This window comes from Gopherus evgoodei, chromosome 10, assembly GCF_007399415.2.
Source record: "Gopherus evgoodei ecotype Sinaloan lineage chromosome 10, rGopEvg1_v1.p, whole genome shotgun sequence".
NCBI classification, from domain to species: domain Eukaryota; kingdom Metazoa; phylum Chordata; order Testudines; family Testudinidae; genus Gopherus; species Gopherus evgoodei.
The window spans coordinates 82269672-82288345 of record NC_044331.1 but is presented as its reverse complement, the minus strand read 5'-3'; positions in this window follow the sequence as shown (position 1 = coordinate 82288345).

The following is an 18674-nucleotide window of genomic DNA, read 5'->3' as shown; positions in this document are numbered from 1 at the left end:
GGGACAGATACTACAGTGATGAGGGGCTTAGCAGTAGAAGATAGATAAAGAGATTCCTCACATCTGTGCAAGTGTCCATCTAGGAATAGATGACATTCTTCTTCTATATTAAGACTGCCAGTCCAGATCTCATATCTAACTTAAGATCTTGCTGTAACTGCAAGAGGAAATAATGCGGGAATGAATATTGTTCTGATCAAGTCTATAGTAGGTGCATAATTCCCTTAAATTGAGGTTCCTGATGCCATCAGCCTGAAAGGAAAGAAGTGCAGCTGATTTCAGTTCCCAAGCTCCGTCATCAGCCCCTCATCGCTCTATTTGTGGTGAGAATTTTAACCGGTGAAGTGCATCAGGCCTCTGGCAATATGCCAGCTGTCATCAGCCCGTGCTGCTGTGTAGTTAGCCACTGCTCTGCAGAAGAATCTCTCTCCGCCTGTTTGCACAAAGCCGTTGGCTGATGTGAAAGCAGGCCAGAGAGTCTGTGGTACCTGAGGACTTCCCTGAGCCTCTCTCTGGAGCGATGAACAACCCGACCAATACCTGAGACACAGGTTCTGAAAAACAGCTGCTGGTATGTAACCTTAACCGCTACATAAGGGCCCCATCCTGCCAACTCTGCTCACTACTCACACAAGTGGGGAATACGCCCGTGTTTCTGTGCCACTCCCTTTCTGTAGTGTTTCTAGATCAGGGATGACATTACCCATAATGCAAGGCACCTTCTTGCAGATCTCATTTTACTGGCTGCTGCTGGTACAGGCTGGGTGCAGGTAGCACAGAGAGGAAGAATTTCCTCTGAATTGGGTAAGGGCCCAATTCAGCCCACTATTTATTCAGGTACCTAACTGTAAGCATATGCATAGTTCCACTGACTTCATATGCTTAAAGTTAAGCATCTGCTTAAATACCTTGCTAGATTGGGGCCTATCACTCCCTCCTTCTTGCATTTAGGAATGTCCCAAGTGCTCACCCATTCCCTGAATGCCCCTTTTCTTCTACCCTGATAAACTCTAATCTGCAGGAGAGGATTCTTCAGCCCCCAAATAATAGCTGTTTGGAATACAAGTGTATCAAGTTTTGGTGTGTCCTGTGCTGTGATTGGTGGGAAAGGTTATGTTTCTGTAATGGAGCTGGAAAAAGCCTGAAATCATTCCTGCATCAATGACCATCTTAACACTATAGAGAAAGAAATGCCTTCAGGCTCAAGATCTTGCAATGTGCTTAGGGGTAGTAGCTGGATTTCAATCCCATTTTACATTCACCCTGCAAACCCCATCTCCATACAAAAAAAACAAAACCCAACCATGAACCTACTGGATTTTCTGCCTTCAGTGCACTGAATATAAACAGAGCCACAATTAGAACTCAATAGCCATTGAACAGCTGGAGTTTTGCATTTTAATTTCTAAGTTATTTGATCTGGGTAAATATTTAAATCTCATTTGAAGGAGAGGGAAGGGGGAAGTTTACAACAGATTTATGCTTTTTGGCTTAGCAGAATTTGGAACTAGTTTTATTTGACATCTTCAAAGCAAATAGGTTTATAGAGAATTCATTTATTACAATTCATTAAACACTTACATAGACTTCTACTCGTGTGCTAAACTCTGTTTGCATTGGGTTTTAGAATATTGCATACTTAATGCAATGTACATCCAGGATAAAAAGCCTGACACTTGAAGATATTTGAATTGTTGGACAGTTTACCTAGTGTATAATGGTCAGGGATTCCTACAGACTATACAGCATAGCCCACCTTAAATTATTGATCCAGGGACCAGCAAACATCAGTGGCTTAATTGTTTTCTAAAAAAGGTAGAGTAGGAATACGTATTTGAGAGTAGTTAAGGATGGGCTCTGAACACAGAAGGTTGCCTGAAAAAAGTTGATAATGCATTCACTGTCCTTTGCCTTCTTTTTCTACTTGCACTCATGCACAACCGCCTTGTGACCATCTTCTCCCAAAGAGGTCCAATGGGAATCAAGAGGCCTGAGATCTAGCTCTCCCTCGATGTGCTCTGATCCTGGGCAAATTACTGAATCTCTGCGTGTCCTCCTCTTTAAATAGAGAGTGCAAAGCAGAGCAAGCAGGTAAGGGTTACTATCTATGGATGAGGAGTATGCTATAAATGCTAAGCAGCATTATTTTTCTGTGTGGGGGTAGGAAATACAAAGGGAGGAAGGGCTGATGTTCACAGAAATCAGAAGGTCCAAAGTGCCAATATGCCCCTCAATTCAATTCCTTCCCAATCCCAAAGCTGGGCATCACCTACATCCCGTGTGTGTAAACATAACTCACCCTTGTTAAACACCAAACTCCATCTCAGCAGTGGTTGAATGGGGATTCCCGAGGACAGGGGGTTGGTCTTCCCCATGCACATGTCACTTTGCATAATTGCTCATACTCAGGCTAGTGCAAGGTTTCAGCTCCTTGGTTGCTGCCTCTTCCCCCGGGCTGTGAGCTGCCTGTTTATTCCTCACCATCCATTGTCATTTTGCTCTTGCCAATGTTTGTCCATTTGAAGTTTCCCAGCTAGTTCCATGTTTTCCTGTCCTGTTTTCAGGTGTTGATGTACAATGTGCTGGAGTCACAGTTGGCATCTAATGGAAAGATCAAGAAGTATTCTTGACTTGGGTATCCCTGGCACTTGTTACTGTCATTGTCCTGGATGGTACATCTCTAGGGCAGTGGGCCAGCCTGGAGGAAATGATGCATGCTATACTCTGGTTCTAAGAAGGGTCACTGCTTCATGTCCTTGAACCCCCTTGTACAACCTTGGTCAGAGTACCATGGATGACCTCTTGCTGCTGTTCTCTAGGAGTATTAAACCTTTTAACCCCACTCAGCTCAGGTTTCAGTTTTAGGAGGATCCTGGGAGCAGCGATTAATCAGGTCTCTCTTTTACCCTAACTCAGGCTGCAGGCTGACATGATTGACAACTTCAAGAATGCAAAAGCATCGGGGGGTTTCAGTGAATGGAGAAAGGCCATTGATTTATTTCTGTGCAATGAGAAGAGAGCTCATAAAATGCACAGTCTTTTCTTCTCGAGCTGGATGGAAGGCGATATTAAGCTGTAAGCCTGTTCCAGGTTAGATGTAGAGAGATAGAATAACCTGTAGAAGAAGGGTTAGGCATATGCTTTATATATTTTTTAAAGTGCGGCGTGGATTTAGACAGGCTAGCTAAGGCTGTGAGCAGCTCCTGTTTCACAAGCTAAGCAGTTGCGAACCTGCTCAATCCTTTTATTACAGAGGCATCACAGTTTGGGCCTTATTGTGTTAGGTGCTATACAAACACAGAAGCAGTCCCCCCGGCCCTTTTGAGTTTGTAATCTAACTACACGACAGTCAAAGGATGGGGAAAAAGAGGTACCAAAAAGTGACGTGACTAGTCCCAAGCTCCACAAGAGGTTAGAGGCCAAGCTGGGACTAGAACCCCAGTTTCCTAAGTATTAGCCCAGAACCTCGACCCCTGGACATGCCTTTTCTCAGCTCTGTACTGGGGAAAATGGTGACACTCTTCCCAAAGGGTTTGTATCTAACCACTGCTCCAGCATGGTGGTGGTGGTGGGGAGTTTGTGCTGTGTTGTCTTTAGAGGAGATATGAATGTAGGATCCACATCATGTGGTCCCTATAGTAATTTTTGCAAGACTTGAAGGCGTGGCTGAAATGGATGGAGAATGCGCTTCCCACACCCTGCTGCAGCTCCCAGTAGGCACAGGATTCCTCTTCACTTACTGTTCTGTAGGATTGCGCTGCCCTATCAGACAGCTGTACTCCTCCTTTACCAGCCCCAAACAATCTGACCTGCTACAGCCCATAGTATGATCATTCCCCCTTGTCATCTAGCAGCATGCGAATAGACAGCCTGATGTTGAGCAAAAGGAGTCTGTCACTTGCCCTCAGCGATGTTACTGCCAGGCTGTACACAGTGGTATGTGTGGGGGATTGTGTGACTCAGGCCATGGTGAGAAGTCATCTAAACCTAACTGAGAAATGGCATCTGTCCATGAAATACAATAGAATTCATTCCTCATTTGTCTTCCAGGCTCTTGACCTCACCCTCTGCTTTGTCTTGGCTTCTCTTTCATTTACTTAAGCCCCTTCTTCACAGATTGCTACCAAAAAAAATCTACATTGGTCAAAATAGCTGACATGAAACCGAAGCTCAGAGAGGGCTTGGTGAGCCACTGAGTTGCAGTGGGGATCTTCCGTGGCTTGGTGGATAAATTCCACTGGCCGCTCAGCTACAGGGACCTGGCTTCAGCGCCCAGAGGAGGTTAACAAGGTAAGTAAATTAGCTGGACTGAGTCTTTCATCATCACAACCCCACCACTGAGGTAAATGGAACTGGCAGCCTCTGTTCAAGAGAGGTCTTGGCCAAGACTAGTATTGACTGTTGCATGGTTGGGCAACCGACTGACAGTGGGGTATTATGTTCAGAGCTTTGGGAGTGGGGTTCAGGCATCACAGAGAAGTTAAGTGACTGGTCCAGGATTCAGTTACATTGCAGAGCCCCATCCCCTGTTCTTACCCCACAACCACAATTGCCCTGGCACACCAGCCAGGTGGTTTGTTAAGCAGAGTCACTGCTCTGGATTCCTGGTACCTTCACACTTGATACAGTTATCGCATTAGTCCACGCTGCATCAGGAGACCTGCTCTGGAGGTTAGGACGGAAAGATCTCAATGCAAAGAAAGTGCAGCCAAGACAAATGTAGCACTCTGAGCAGGCATGGGGAGATGATCCTTTCCCTTGTCCTTCAGTTCTACAGGGAGCACTTGTGCTAGTATTTGTAATCTACCATGCACTTGGTCACGTAACCTTCAGGTACATCTTTGGAGTGGAAACGCTCCGCTGAGCTCGGACAAACACTATTTGCATACCTGGGGTGTGAAAAGAAACTTACCCGGGAGGCAATTTTTAGTCTCGCTGTCTCCAACAATTTTTTCCATACAATTCTACTTACACAGATGGGAGGGGCACCTGGATATGGAAATTTCCAAAGACAGTCCAGACAGGCTTCTTACTGGCGGCCAGTTAAGTTCATGCCTCAGGCTTTTTCCCCCCTAACTTGGAGATTATGCAAAGTTTTGTTTGACCCGATTTCCTCCCTGAGCCAATGCCAGACTCCTAGTGGGTTTGCTCATTGTTCTGTAGATTCCAGAAACATTAGGGCATATTGATTACAGCCAACCTGACTGCCTACCCTGGGAATTATGTGGGACTGACAAATACAATCAAAATCAGGGAGGGAAGCACAGGCGCCGAATCTCCCAGCTCATGGTGAGCGAATGCAAGAAACAGCCTCAGGAAGAATTACTCTGCAACTCCCAAGCATTACAAGACTACTTTGCAAAGTTAATGAATTAAGCCCGTAGCGTCCCTGTGAGGGAGATAGAGATTTGTACCTCATTTCACAGGTAAATGTCAGCCAGACACAGAGGCTAGTAACCTGATTCCCAGTCTCCTGCTCCAACCTGTAGCTCATACAGCTGCAACAATTCCAGCACCACTCAGCCCGGGGGAATTCCTAAAAGGGCCCAGCCCTGTCAGCCTGGATGCATGATAATCTCCCCACAACAGCCAATGGATTGCAGGTTCTTATCTATGGAGTGGCTCCCTACCAACCGGAGAGAATTTCGTTTGGGGTCTCAACTGTGGAATACACGGGAAGCAAATTTAGCGGGCCTTGTGTTCTAGAGGACAGGTGTGCAAACGTGAACATGGTTCTGTACCTAATTTGCACATACAGTTGCCATGATTGTGCATGCAGCCTGGGCATGTGCCTGTGCAAGCTCCCTGTTGTCCAGGTACAGTCAAGGTAAGTTGGCACCTGAATACACCACTGATTTTTTACACACATTAAAAATAAGACCCTGTGAGACCCAATGGGTTGGCCATTTGGACAGCTTCAGGGTTTGGGCATCAGTTGGTGGATGCTTCCGCATCCATGCCCATTTTACAGCCTCACCCTCGTGAGAAGTGCTCCATAAATGTACAGGGAAGTGGAGAATCATTCCTTTCAAATGTCAGTGTATCTGGACATTGTCTTTTTTAAAGGCACACGTGGAAGTGAGCCATGTGCAGCAGAAGGAATCCTGCATTTCACTTCCCCAGTTTCCTGTCCCTTTTCTTCTCTCAACAGTCATCATAGCAAACAATCAACCTACTCCTCCCATCCTCCACCCCACCCGCTGAGTGCAGACCCATGGAGCCACTGGGAGAGATCACAGCCCCAGGTGCATGATCAGAAACATGGATATTCATTTCACTTGTTGTGCAGAATCCCATTAGCTCCCCTGGAATCAGTATCCTCCCTGTTCTAGCATCCTGGCAAGGAGGCCACAATATTCCAAATCCTTAAGGTGTTCAGGAAGCTAATTCCCGTGGATTTCTATGGAAGTTAGGAGCTAAATGTCTTCCAGGATCCAGGACCAAGTGACTGCAGGAATGGCTCCCCTAGCTCCAAGGAGCCCAAAGAGGGCTCTCAGGACAAGCTCAGCACACTGAGTGCTTGCCATGACCCCAGGCATGGCTCTCCTGCACTCCAGAAGGAAAGGTTCAGGGGTACTTTCAAAGGAAGGAAGGAAGGAAGGAAGGATCTGTGCCATCTACAGCCAAAACTCCAGAAGGCTGCTAAGTCCCAGTGCTGAGCTGACAAGAGAAGCTGGGAGGCCCAACTCTAACCACTGAGGTCATTGGGAGTTTGGGGTGTGCGAGGAATGCAGGGTTGTACCAAACATCTTTTGTTTTCCCTGAATATCTGAATTCTCTTATTCATTGTACTCCTCAGTCAGTGCTCAGGCAGCAAGTTGTCCTCTCAGTCCCACTGATCCATCAAGGCTGGCTATGGCCGCACAAGAGCTGCCTTGCTTCGACAGGGCAGAAGCTGGACTGTGATGTCAACAAGATGGCCGGGTGCCATTGAGAGAAGGATTTTGGACTTGCTCGCTTGCCAGCCAAGCCATCTCTATTCAGCATCACGCTCTGTGACATGGACTGAGGCACCAGCTGGGGCTTCATGTGTGTGGAAGTCTGCATAAGCCTCCAGCACACTGAGCTGCAAGGGAAGGTGCCCAGAAGAGGAGCCCCAGCCCAGCCATGGGCCATTGGTCTCTGGAGCAGGAGGATTTGGGGCCAGACAGCCTTGTGGGGCACTTGTGATGAAGTCCCACTAGAGCCCCTCTGGGACAGCTCTGATCTGAGGCAGGTGCAGTTAAAGCACAGCTAGGTCCGGCTTCCTCATCCCGGCGGCTGGGGCTGTGCGCTTTGGAAAAGTGTCTCTGTCTATAAGGAGGTAGCAGCGCTGTCGTTTTGATAGGGGCTGGTGATTCTAGAGGCTGGAGTTTGAGGGAGGACTGGAGCTGGCCTAATGCTGCAATCATGTGTTTGTTATTGCTGGTCGCACAAAAAGGCCTAGACCTGGAAAAAGGCCCTAAACTCCAGAGAGGATTTATCCCTGCTTAGCCCTGGGCCTGCTGCTCAGACCCTCTCCAGCAGTGCGATTCCCAGCAGTCAGGGTGATTTTTAGAATCAAAGCAGACCATGTTTTCATCCCCGTTGTCTTCTGCTGTCCTTGGGCCAAATGGTTTGTGTCTTGCTGTGCTGCATATTGTGTGTATCTGGCAGGGAAAAGTTACTACACACTGCCATCTGCTGGGCCCAAAATCTGGTGTGGGCCCAAATCCTGAACTCCTTGTGAACAGCTCTTCAGCCATAGATCTCAAAGCACTTTACAAACGAGGCCTGTATCATTGTCCCCATTTTACAGATGGGGAAACTGAGGCACGGAAGGACTGATTTGCACCAGGTCTCCCGACAGCTGAGCCAGGAACAGGGCTCCTGTATCCCAGTTCAGCATGGATCATACCGCCTCTCAAAGTGTGGTGACATACTCACCCTGAGTAGCACTTGTGCAAGTCATCCCATTCAACTTAATAGGACTCCTTGCATCATTGCTACTCAGTGTGAATAAGGGATGTAACACTGAACCCTTCATTTTCACTCAGTTCTTAGGCAAAACTCCCATTGGTTTCAGGGGTAGTTTGCCCAACCTAGGAACTGGTCTAGAATGGGGAAGAGAAGAAAAAGGAGAGAACATTCAAGAGCAACGCCAGAGATGCCCAAGCCAAATACAAGGAAGAGAGACAAGGAAAGCTACTAAGCCAGCTCCTAAGGGAGTATTGGTATTGAGTGGTAGAGCCAGGACTCCTGGGTTCCATTCCCATGTCTGCCATGGTTGCTAGAAATGATAATTACCTTTGATCCTGGCAAGTCAGACACACAGCAGGTGCTTAAAGTTCAGCACACGTTTTGCTGAATTAGGGCCTAAATTGGTGTCGCTGAGAGCAGAAATTGGGCCCCTACATTAGAAACTGGGCAGCCAGTGCTGAGATAATTAATCCCCAGGGCAACAAAGAAAACAAAAACACCCAGGTCAACATGTCTGCAGAAATACCAGCTGTAGAGGGGAGTGCGGAAAGTCCCAGGTCCTGCAGGAGACCAGCCAGGGAGGGCAGCCAGCTGTCACCCAATGAGAAAGTCGACATTCATTCATGCTGATCTTTCCAACAGCGGTTTCCTCTCTTGTAAGGAAAAGAAACAGACCAGAGGCCCTGCTCCCAGTCCAGCAGGCGGGAGCCTCATGGAGCCTAGGGAACGTATTGGTCCGAATAAAGAAATGGCAGAAATAAATACAAGAGGCTCAGGAGGAGTTTAAGGTGGAAGCAGCAGATAACAGGGATCAGCCCAGCTCATCTTGGATTCTTCTCAGTCTTATCCTCTCTGGCCTGGATTGTCTCTTTGCCTGTGAAACCGGTAGCTGGCAGGTGCTTGTTGGGGTGAATTCAGAACATAGCAAACTCAGGACATCAGAAAGCAGCCACTGGGGGCGGAGATGCAGTTGTACTTTGGTTAATGGGGTTAAATCCTGTCCATGAACATCACAGGCCAGATTCTGCCCTGCCAAAGCAAGGCAGCTCTTGTGCTGCCATAGCCAGTCTTGGTGGATCCCCCAGTGCCCAGAGAACCTCCAGTGGCACTGAGACTGCGGCCATGTCACTTCCCCGGCTGCTGGCATAGGGGGCACGGCCAGGTTAATGGAGGAGTCCTGGGGCTTCCTGGGTGAATTCCAGCTATCCTCTCGGCCCCTCAGGTCTGGAGCAAATTAGAGCAGCCGACCCAGGAGCAGGGGACTACAAATCTGGCTTTGAATAAGTCTCCCTTGCTTGCCCACAAGCGCGCTCCCTGGGCCAGATCCTGAGCAGGTTTGGGCTCTCACCTGTGGATTTCACCACAGCAGCTTCCGCTCTGGCAAGGAAAGGAAACAGATGGAAGATGTAACAGAAGATGCAACTTTGCAGACTTGAAAGGGCTTCCACTGAGGTGCCAGAGTGCAGAATGCCACCGATCATTTTCACAGCCCTTCAGTTTCATCCAAACCATTACACAAGTTCTGTAAAGCTTTCCGCCTTCTGCCTTTACCTATGGGAAGATCCTATAGAACTGAATGGAGCTGAAAACCGGGTTCTACAGAATCAACTCAAACTCTATAGAGGAGGTTATCCTTTCTGCAGGCTATAGGATTGATGCAGAGCGATGAGTATGCCCAGACATTGTACAAATAGTCTGTAGAGATCCTAGTTCTCATTTTGCTGAACAGTTCTGTAGAACTTCTCCATCCGGGTAAGTTTGGGACTTTCACCAACTGACAATACCCAGTTAAAATCCCCAAAGAGCACTAGGATCCATTCCCAAATAGGCAGAATATGAACTGGGAGGGTAGAGGACAGAGTGATGTGACAATTCCTAGGGAAGTGACGAGAGACTTTATTATTTGATTATGATCCCCCCACTACACAAGTATTCATACCAAAGTGAATGAGACTAAGTGGAAAACACAACGTGGCCCTAAATCCAGAGAATGTCCTGCTGGGGCCTCGGAGTGCCACCTGCTAATGGGTCCAAGGGAACCCATTTGGATTGGTAAAACAGGGCAGAGCTGGTAGCTTCATGAAGCAGAGCCGGTTTGTTTACAGTGGCATTAACACAAAGGCCAGGGAGGTGGGAACGACAGGTGAGCTGGCTTCAAACCCAGCAGCAAATGCAATATACAAAGATAGCCCTGTGTACTGTCAATACAACGGGAGACACATTCTCCAAAGCAGCATTTATTGCTTTAATAATTCCACTGGTTCGGAGCTGGAAATTCTGCTGAAAATTCCAGCCTGGGGGTGGGGAGAAGGGGGAATTTGAAATTTCGTCTTTTTGTTCCAATTTTGGACAAGCTTTCCCATGAAACAAATTCCCAAATCATTCCATTTGAGACCATCAAAACATTTTGACTATCATTTTATTGGGACTTTTCTGTGTTGATAGAATAATATTTTAAATATTAACCTAAGCATTGTAAAGTCAACACAAAACTAATCAAAATGATATTCCAACCAAAATGGTTGGAGTATTTCCTGTCAAATGTCATCAAAATCAACAGGGTCCCGTGAATCATTTCAATTTCAACAAAATTGCATTTTTTGATGAAAAACTTTTACCAGAGCAGTTTTCTGACTGGCTTTAATTCCACAACCTAACACAGTGCTTGTGTCATCAGAATCAGGCCCATGATTCTTAACCAGACAGGCGCGCCTCTGAACATCTTTTACAACATTTGATCAGGGGCACGGACCGGAGTACGTTTTCTTTGTGAAACAACTGGCAAAATAAATATCACAGGGTCTGACCTTGTAGAAAATATTCTGCTCCAATGGAAAACCATGTCAATGCTGCCATCTCCGACCAGTGCTTTTCTAGACTACTGTGTCAAAGCCTCTGCTAGAGCTCAGCAGCAGTTCTTCAGTCCGCGGAAGGGCAGCACAATGGCAATTGAGCATGCTCCCAAAAGAGCAAGAGGCTGTTTTCTGCCAGGCTAGAGCAGTCAGAGGCCCCCTCTGTTTGTCATTAAAACTAGAATTGAGAAAAGAGGCTGCAGCTTCAATTCTGAAATCAAATCTAGCAGTGCACCCGCAGCATACCAAAAGCGAGTCACCTTCCCCAAGTGAGAGAAGCACACCATTGTCCAGGAGAGTTTGGAGAGATTTATTTAATGCAAGACTGCAGGTTCTCAGCAGCTTTTCTAATCATCTCCACCAACTACAGCAAAGCTGGAGATTGGGATCCTGTTGTTTGGGGGAGGGAGGAGGCAATATTTAAAAATATGCCAACACCAACACTGATTAAAACAGAGACCTGGAGAAGGGCTCTCAGCCTTGGAAGCACGTCCACCAACAGAAGGTGGGCCAAGAAGAGGGATTACCTCACCCACCTTGTCTCACAAATTAAAATAGCCGACCCATGCCTCATCATTCCTATCACCCCCAGATTTCACTCCAGAGCTCTCAGCCCTCATAAGAGCCTGGGGAAATACAAGAGCAGCAGCGTTTCAAAGCAACTCAGTGCTCAGTTCCCATTCAGGCACCTACGTAAGCAGCCAGGTTTCCCAAGTGGCTCAGAAGTCCTTCAGACCCCAGAAGCTCCCGCTGCTCTCAGGGGGAGGTTGGGAATTTCCCCCCTTTGGGAATTCCCCAGTGCTCTGAGTGGGAGCTGAGCACTTTTGAGAATCTTGCCCTTGTTACATTTCTTTAGATGTGAAACAGAACAGAGATGCTCAGACAGAGCGCGCTAGGTGGCCTAACAATTAAACGTACAGTTCCACAATGGCAGCCCCCCAGCACCCTGACCTGTCATAGAGGTGACAGTGTAACCCAGTCAGTCAAGGCATGGGATCGACAGAAAAGACCCTTTCATCCCTCTCCGCCTCCCCAGGAACATACACTCAACCTTCTCCCCAAGGCCTGTCAGACAAGTAGCCCTTGCAGCATTCTGATTAAACGCTGTTTACCTTCCGCTAGTGGAATGTATCCTGTAGGGCTTAATTTGCCTGTTTGCACAGCACTGCTCTGAGTCTAAACTGCTGTTATCTGATCAGCGGCCTGGCCAGTTTGGAAACAGGCAAAGTGGAACTGCGGAGATAGTTCTCCTAGTGGTTTCTGCATCTCCTACCTGCTATCTCAATTGTCTCTTAATTCCCCTAAGTGAATTTAGTGCGAGGGCATTGTCAGGCCTGGGGCTAGTTGGCCTCAGAGCAACACAGCTCAGCGGTTCTGCCTGCGCCCACTGACGCCTGCCAACGTTCCTCAGCCCTGCCCTAGTGTTACATTAGCAGAGCCACCACTCGGGGTGAGAGGAAGATTCAAGCTCCATGGTTGGCAGCTGCTGATAGGGAGCCAGATTAGTGTAACAGTTAGAGGGAGTTCTGTGCAGGTCACATTGTCACTGGGACTCACCAAGGCATTTCACCCAAAGTTCCTGCAGACCACTGCCACCCTGGGCTGCAGGGAAAAGGCCCAGCATGCCGGTGAGACACCCAGGCCCACACGCTGTTGGGTAAGGAATTGGTCTGGGCAATGCTTGGGCAGAGTCAGAGAAGAGGAAATTCCTTGGGGAGTTTTCTTCCTCCAACTGTGCTTGAAGGGCCCTGCAGACATTGTTTGCATGTAGACACAGTGCCCCTTCGGGAACTCGGGCAGGCTCCTCTGAAAGCTTTTGATTCTTATCCCGTGGCCCTGCCCACCATTGACGCAAAGAGTCTCCAGTGCTCTGAGCACCAGGCTCGGGCTGCCCTGTGGGTGGAGGTTGCTCTCCGTTGCGAGGGGGCAGGGAGACTGGGAAAAGGAAACGGCTCCGCCCCAGGTTCAGCCTGGGATCAGGGCGGGACGGCTTCCTGGCTCAGCCCTGAGCACTCATGGGTCTTTGTAGGGCCCTTGGAGCGGAACAAACAGAAAGTGTATCTGCTGGCGAATGGATCAGGCAGATAACTGGGTGAACCTTGATAAACTCCCGCTGCCCCTTCCAGGAAACCCTCGCTAACCTCAGTCACGTTCCAGCCCCTGCAGCTGCCACCCGCAAAGTAGGCTACATGGGTACAGGATCAAACCTTGCCACGGAGCAGCCGTGTCAGGGATGGGCTCAGACCACAATGCCAGTTCGGGGCTCTGGATCCAGATCCAAACTTCAGGTCTCTAAAACAGGCAGAGCCAAAACCCTGCATGTGAATGCACCCACCCACACCCACCCAGCTCGAAGTTCTGAGACCAGTTCAAACTCAGAGCTCCAATCCATGTTTGACAACCATCTCTAGTCCAAAGTGAGGCCAGCTGGCAAGTTACAGGTACAAGGAAATCAAGCTGGCATTGTTTAGCTTCGGGATACACTCAGCTGCATCAAACAGGAAACCTCCCAGATCAGACACACACAATGAATTGAATCCTCTGCCTTGCCAGGAGAAAGCATATAAATACTGAGGCAGGTTCTAACTGGCTGTAACTGGCCCTCCCACAATCTGTGCTGTTTGTCACCTGCAGCCTCAGAAACACGTGAAATTCCTGCCTACCTTAGTGCCAATCCAGGTGAGCCAAAAGTCAAAGGGACAACAAGCACATCCAAGTCCCCAAAGATCAGGATGATGTCTGGGCTTGCCATGTTCAGGACATGGGCCCAGATCCCCAAAGGTATTTAGGCATCTAACTCTGACTGAAATCAATGGGAGTTGGGCACCCAAGTACCTTTGAGGATCTGGGCCATGATGCTTAGATACAATGCTGCTGATGGGTGCTGTCAGAAGCCTGTAGGTGTATTATGTGTCTAGACAGACAAATCTCATCTCTTCACAGAGGTCTTCCGCCAGTAGCAGAGAGGGGCCAGGCAGCGTGCGGATGGGGGGCTATGGCAGAGGAAAGGCAGAGGCATTTGGTCCTACTTTGGACAGAATTCACAGCAATTCTCAAAGAGCAGAGCCTTGATGGTCTAGTGGTGGATGTATTCACAAAATAGATGGGGCCCTGACCCGCCGCTGCTCTGCGCTATGTACAGTTGTTTACACCGGTGCAAAGCGGGGATAAATTGCTACCTGCTCAGAATGATATTTGCTTCCCACTTTGCACCAGGGTAAAGGACTGCACAAGGCAGGGGCATGCGCAAGAGAGGGCAAGCTGGGCCACAGCTCCTCCCCCAAATCAGTGGAAGCACAGAATTCTGGGGCAGGGGCAAGGACAGCGAGTGTGTGTTGGGGCTCCTCCATCCGCGCCGGGAGGCACAGAAGGTGCCCCTCCAAAAGCAGCCAAATTTTTATTCCTGTGCGCCCCTTTGGTGCAAGGCAATGGAGAACCAAACTCAGGCAGGGTAATGAAGGTCTGACACCCATTAAAGCAGGAATCATCCATCCACTCTGCTGGCTACTGCTGTCTATAAACAGACAAACTAGAATAGATAACCATGTTAAAGGCATCACCCCCAGACTCCCATCTCATGTTTTTTGACCCAGTCACCTAGCTACAAAACCTAGGATCAGGTCCTTCAGTATCTGAATAATGAATCTGTCGAAGCAGTCTCCAGCTTTTGCTATTTGGGTTCTATACTCACCAGTTCCTCCAGCTCACACAGAGGTTCTTCACCAGATTGGCACCACAGCCTCTGCCATGGGTTGTTAACAACAGACATGGAATCAACGTCATCTCTGCATGTTGAGGATCTAGTCGAGCTGCATCTTCTTCGTACTGCTGTACGGTTGTGAAACGTGGACACCAGGCTGCAGGGCCGGCTTTATTAACTGTGGGGCGATTCAAATACCTGGCAGCGCTCCGGGGCTTCGGTGGTACCTCGGCAGTGGGGAGTCTGCTCTGGGTATTCCGCGGCACCAAAGGACTACCCCCCCCCCCCCCCGCTGCTGAAATGCCGCTGAAGACCCCGGAGTGGACTGCCACCAGGTGAGTAAAAAAAATAATTAAAAAGGTGCCTAAGGCACAGGGCCCGATTCCAGGGAATCGGGCGAATCGGCCTAAAGCTGGCCCAGCTGGATCGCTCAGACTGGGCAAAGCTGGAGGCTTTCCACACAAAATGCCAATGCCGTATATTAGGCACAAAGTGGAACAACTTCATTTGTAATGCAGACGTTTACAGTCATGCTGCTCTGCAGACTACTGGACCATTGTCCGCAGATGATGTCTTACGCTTTTCGGACATGGCGCCAGAATGCTGCAAGATGTTCTGGTGAGCACCGTTCTCTGGGGGGAATTGTAACATCCCAGATAAAATGTCACCATCCCAGATAAAATGTCACCAACCGAGGGCGGGGACAGCCCATGGACAGACCCCCCCATTACGTTGGTGCATCAAGTCTTTCCGACGTTGGCCTTTTGACCCATCAAGCCCTTGTGGAACAGGCCAAATTGCAAACCATCGCTCCAGCTGATTTGGCTAGGCAGTCCTCTTGTCCTAGGACTGGCTGTCCTCTTGTTTTCCTCCTGAAAAGAAGCGTGTCTCCAATTTATACCAAAACATGCCCTCCAAACCCAACAAGGAATAAAAGGCAAAACCTGGCCATCATTCCAGTGTTTCCAATTCTCTGTGGTATAACTGATTTACATGTTTCTTAGGTAGCTCCCTCGTGGGATATGACTTCACACAGTGAACAGGGCTCCCACCCACAGGACGAAGAAGATCCTGGGTTCTCTGATAGCATTTCCACGTCTGGCCGTGAGATGGCACTCTACACCTTTCACAGGTTTCCTTTCCCTGAAGGTTCTGGCTGTGCTTTTCACAGAGTTTACAGGTGTTTGCACTTGATTTGTGCTAGATATAAAAGTCTCCCTGAATCTCTCAAAACACAACAGTCTCTCTCATGGGGGCAGGGTCCTACCCTTATTGTGTAGGGCTTTCCCACAGGTAACTGGTAGTCTTGAAAGTTGTTGACAGTCAGCCATACAAATAATAGAAGTTGGTGACTTTTGATCCAGCTGTCTGATTATGATTAATCATGTTTGTTGTGGAAGCCGAAATGCCACCGAAGACCCGGACCGCTGCCAGGTCAGGACTCGTGAGGCCCGGGGCCTGGGGCAAATTGCCCCACTTGCCCGCCCCCTCCCCCCCCGGTGGCCCTGTCACCAGGGTCTTCCCAGAGCACAGGAAAGTCTCTCCTGGGTCTTCTCACTGCGTTCTCTCCCCTCTCTCTTTAATTCTCCCCAGGGCTTAATTTCTCAAAGTATTTCCCAGGGCCCCCTGGGGCATGCCAGGGCTCGGAGCAGATATAAAAATATTTACCAGAGCTCCGCTTTGGACAGCTCTGGCTGAATTTAAGCCCTGGTTCTCCCTGACTTGTCTACAGCTGAGATTGCTGGTTGCAACGGAATCCAGATCAGCTGGAGGTTAACTGCTCCGTCACAGGTAAGGCTGATGCCAACTCCCCTTCAAGGACCAGTCAGCCTGTGGCCTAGCCTCAGATCCTCAAAGGTACTTAGGCTTCCATGGAAGTTAGGAACCTAAATACATTTGAGGATCTGGGTCATAGAGCCTAGGGATACCCAGGGACCAAACATGTCTGGGGTCCCATTGTGCTAGGTACTGTACAAACACAGAAGGACACAATCCCTGCTCAGAAGAACATGCAATCTAAGTAGATGGGACAGACAAAAGGAGTGGGAGGAAAGAGGGACATAATTTATGCCATGCTCATGACCATGGAATCTGAGCCTCTTCAGTTCCGAACACACTCTCTTGAAGACACCTAGCACGCTACCTACAAGTCACCACACTATGAAGAAGTCCCCATCTGGAATCTTTGCTTTGTGATGATGCTTTTGGCTGAATCCAGGCGTTGTGTGCCCCAGAGTCACATCCCAGTCTCCAAACCCAGAGAGCGCCTAACGTATGCTAAAATCCCGTCTGCTTTTTCATAAACCTGCCTATATCTGAAAAGACTGATAGTCCATCTGGTTTGATTCAGCTGTGCTCATGCTGCATATTACAAAGGAATACATAACCCTTCCCAAAATCCCTGTCATTGTGCCAGACTAGATAGAGGGGGAAATTCCTTTGTGTTCCCAGGCTGGTGATCAGCTTATGCCTCTGAATAGAATCAGAGAATATCAGGGTTGGAAAGGACCTCAGGAGGTCATCTAGTCCAACCCCCTGCTAAGAGCAGGACCAACCCCAACTAAATCATCCCAGCCAGGGCTTTGTCAAGCTAGGCCTTAAAAACCTCTAAGGAAGGAGATTCCACAACCTCCCTAGGTAACCCATTCCAGTGCTTCACCACCCTCCTAGTGAAATAGTTTTTTCTAATATCCAAGCAGTAGAAAGAATCATTTTACAAGTTTATAACTGAAGAAGCCTCTCTGCTATTTCTGCCCTGGTAATTGGCGGGTAAACAAGTGTTTCCTTCACACACAGGGGAATATAACACTTCATTTCCTCTTCTAATGACAATCTTTCAGCAGCCTCTTTGTGTGTTCTCCCGTATAAAGCTGACCTTTACATTTTGAACCTCATTTTATCACTTAACTCCATCAAGAATGGTAATGTGCCTCTATAGCCACTCCAGGCACTGATTGACATTGTTAACAGGTACCCCAGCCCTCTGAAAGCCAGTGGCCTAATGGATTCTTTTTAGTCATCATGACACAGTATCGAATGCAAACAGACTCTAGAAACTGCAGATTTGAAAATAGGGGAGAAAAAACTTCAGATTAGTAGTGAAGTTGAATTTGTGAAATGAATTTGGTGACCTGTGTATAATTCCCCCTCCTCAACAGCCATTTGGTACCCCCTTGCTACCCTGGGGCTTTCTATGCAATATTCTTGGGGAAAGCACTGACTGTAGGGGAAAACATTCTGGGAAGGTTTTATCTGCCTGTTCCAAACATCCTGCTCTTGTCTGATGTGGATCAGTGCAGCTCAAGGATTCTTGACCCCCTCCCCATGCGCCTCCCCCCCACGAAAGAGTCATGCTGCTCCCGCAGGTTACAAGTCAGCCACACAGGTTAGATCTGTCTGAGACTGGCACCAGGGTTGAAAGGGAACATCTAACCACTGCATTCAACATTTACGTGACTAGGCTGTTCGTGCTGCAGTTTAACATAAGTACATGGAGAGCGATGGGGAGTCAGCCACCCATGTTCAGCACATTCCCTGTCCAGAAAGGCAGGGAATGTGTCTTCTTAGATACGTACACAGCAGGGCAATGGGCATCCAGGGGCTTGTGCTACATACGTTCAGGCATGTATTCCGCAATGATAGGCCAACTTCCCCGCCTCCCTTTGCGCTGATGCCAGCTTTACTTGTCAGCTTAGCATTGTTGACAAGCAGGAAGTTCACTACAGGAGAGAAAAGCTACATTGAATTCACCTGCTGTTGTGTTTCATTATACACCTGGAGTTCAACTCTGGGCCAGCGAAAGATTTACTGATGAAGTTTCCAGACTTTCCAAGGCCACTTGGACTCGGTTTCCCACAATGTCAGGGATGAGGTTATGGGGCAAGCTGAGGCCTCAGCAGTTTGTGGTGTCCATGGCTGACAATGCCTCCTTGCAAGGGTCAGTAGGAGACCACCACCACGACCACCTCAGAGCTGCTGCAATAGACACTCCATTTACCAAACTCTGCTGCTGCACGTGCAGAAGGCTATAGCACTCATAGTGGCATAAACTAGTATTACATACTCTTCCAGGTCTGCAATTCCAACCGCAAGGGGTTGTTCTGGGCACTATTTACATAATTCAGCTCTGAATTGGAGTTTCAAACATCCCCAGAGCTCAGGCGTGCTTGGCTTTGGGCTCAGGC